The sequence below is a fragment of the Hibiscus syriacus genome, unplaced genomic scaffold (assembly GCF_006381635.1).
Source record: "Hibiscus syriacus cultivar Baekdansim isolate YM2019G1 unplaced genomic scaffold, ASM638163v2 tig00002317_pilon, whole genome shotgun sequence".
In the NCBI taxonomy this organism is placed as follows: domain Eukaryota; kingdom Viridiplantae; phylum Streptophyta; class Magnoliopsida; order Malvales; family Malvaceae; genus Hibiscus; species Hibiscus syriacus.
The window spans coordinates 253,442-256,430 of record NW_024061925.1 but is presented as its reverse complement, the minus strand read 5'-3'; the positions used below and the strand labels follow the sequence as shown (position 1 = coordinate 256,430).

The following is a 2,989-nucleotide window of genomic DNA, read 5'->3' as shown; positions in this document are numbered from 1 at the left end:
ATTTTGTCTTTAACAAGTGAGATGCATCTCAAACTTTTCGGATGACAATTTTCAGGTCTCAAATAACAACATCAATGTTAAATGTTTCAAAAGGCTTACCGTCTTCCAACCATCAGGATCTAAGCATGCTGCGATCTTGGTGTTAATACTGGGTAATGGCCCGGGTTCCCGGGTAATTTTTCCACCGAAAAGTTTAACTCCCTCTGCAGTTTTGTACATATCATCTATGCCAATTGCAATCTGTAGAGATGAGAGTAATACGGCTTTAATTTATTCCCGTATATAAGAAAAAGGCTAAAGAAAGCATAAGTATTTCTACCTGAGCATAACCATTCCTTTCTCATATTCAGAGCCCATAATTGTAAGTCAACTCAAGCGCCGCATTTTTATCTTCAGGTCCGTGCCCCATCATGGCTATCGTATACTAGTTGGAAATCATAAACCTATGTCAGTGATATACTTGAATCCTTAATTGCAGCCCTTTATATCCCCTCCTCCCAGCTTCCCACCTGTTTTTCGTTTCCTTTTTCCAATCTCTCACCATAAAAATAGAGGATATTTACCTTGTACTCTGGATTAGAGTAGGCCACCTTTCGATCAGTTCAAATTTGTAACCATCAGGATCCTCAACAAATGCAATTACAATGGAACCACCTTTCACTGGACCGGACTCTCTGGTTACTTTTCCACCCTTGGCCTTTATAAGTTCCACAGTCTTGGAAACCTAATCAGTCGAGAATATAACTATTCTGTTTTCAATACCAGAACCTAGCACTTCTAAGATACTGCATTTGGTCATCTTGTTAAAAATGAGGTGGGGGAGTAAAACATTTTGGGAAGCAAAGCTCGAACTTACATCCTCAACAGCAATACGAAATGACCAAATGCAGTTCCAATATCATATCTGTCAACTCCATAATCTGGTATCAAGACAAGGAAAATGAATATCCAAAACTGAGCTCATTTTTTTTTTATAGAAGTTGGAGGTCTCATTAAAACTCCCTTCGTATTCTTCCACATACTTAGGAGTATGTTGAAGACATTGGAAGGGAGCCAAAACTGAGCTCATATACTCTTCTACTCTAATCGTTTGCAAAATTTACTATTTATCAAAGTTTAGAAAAAGCAAAAGGGTGGTATGAAAGGTTACTGTAAGTGAGTTCAATAACAAAGTGAGAATCTTCTGGCCCGTATCTAAGAAAGGCATTGGTGTATCTCTCTTCCGGTATGTCTCGTTTCCTCAACAGCTTCATTCCAGGCACTCGGTATAGAATCTGCACCACAACACTTCGAGTATGGTTCAAAGATTCCAACCATAAGATTGTTAAAAAAGGAAATGAAAGATATAATATGGTGAACAGACATACTTGATAGTCCTGTCCAAATCACCGACTCGATAAACAACATGGAGCATTCTTCGTTTGTCCTTTTTAACCCATTCCAGGGCAGTTTCTTGGGCAGCAGCTGTGCTTGCCTGTACTGCATTTCCCACCCGAGGCACCCTTGTTCCCGCAGTTTTCAAAATCTTTGAAGCTTTCAAGCCAAGAATGCGACTAATGAACAGCTGGATAAAATTTCGAATGAGAACATATATTATATCAAATCCATCGAAAGGTCTCCCATTCTATAAAATTCAGCATAATCTCCGCATATTACTGGTTCTTATTTGCAAATCAATAATTTTTAAACAGATTCAATAATTACATTCTAAGCAGATAACTCTAAATCATAGTATTAAATTAGGAACGCAACGCAACATAAACACCGCATCATAACTGTTTGAAAGGTCATCATGACACCACAACGCAATCAACAATGTAAAAACATTACGAATTTTGAAAACAATCATAATCAAGTCCACAACAAATACAACCGCAATTTAGTACTATACTCCAAATTCCTTGAAAATCTACTGTTTGAAATCTTTAAAGAACTAAAATGAACTCCAGAAGTTGAACTAGAAATCTCAATTCAATTTAATTCTTTAATCGATAACTAAATTAACCTTAAAAAAACTACAGAACAAATAAGTGAATTCAAAGGCTATAACGGAAATGAATTGATTAAACCAAAAAAAAAGATAAACAGTGCCTTACAGTGCTGAGACGAGAGAGTCGAGGAAGGAGAATCGGTGAGCTGGATGCGCCAGAGCGCGAAGTCGCAACACCACCGGCGAATCTAAACGACGAGAGAGGTCGTATTGAGGACGCCATGAAAATTATCCTCACCATCCCCGTGAAGTGGTGTCTCTGTTATATTGTTTATGCACTGAAAACTCAAAATCAGCTCACTGTCTCATCTAAACGATGAGTCTGTGACGTTCCTAGAAGCCGTCTGTGACCGTAACCGTAGAATCTCTGTCTCCCACTCCTTTCTGTATTTTTTTGACAATGCAGGGAAAGACGGAGAGTGAGCTGACGTGAATTTCCGATGATTATCAAATATTTATTCAAATTAAGAAAACAAAAGGTGCCACAATGTTTAGTCCCTAAATCATTATAAAATTTCAAATTTAGTCCTTCCATTTTAATTCGACATGGTTTGATGTCTCTACTTTTACAATGTAATTGGTGGATCCAAATTGTTCACTCCGTTAACTGGTATTATTAAAATAGGGATATTATTTTGTAAAAATCCTTAAAGTATTCGATTGACATCTAATGATATAACAAATTTATTAGCTGACTATTAATTTTTAAATTTTCACAAAACTCTATGACGGAATAATGGTAATAAAATTTTGCACCATCAGTTTAAAGGTTGCAATTAGTTGTGATTAATCTCTCCCTACTAAATAATATTATAAAGACTTAAAAAGTAAAAATAAGTATTTAAACTATACATTCTTTTGTTTCAAGTAATTCAATTATTTTTTGATCAAATTAAATACTTAAACTATTATATTAATCATTTATTTTTTTTAAGAAGAAAAATATTTTTCGGCCAATAAGATGTTGTCACATCGCACAAATTTAAGTATTTGTTTTAA

General features: G+C 35.6%; 1 pseudogene; it reads right to left on the bottom strand.

Annotated features, from left to right (window-relative positions):
* Positions 1-585: 585 nt before the first annotated feature.
* Positions 586-2,396, bottom strand: LOC120144470 (annotated as a pseudogene).
* Between the last annotated feature and the right edge of the window lie 593 nt (positions 2,397-2,989).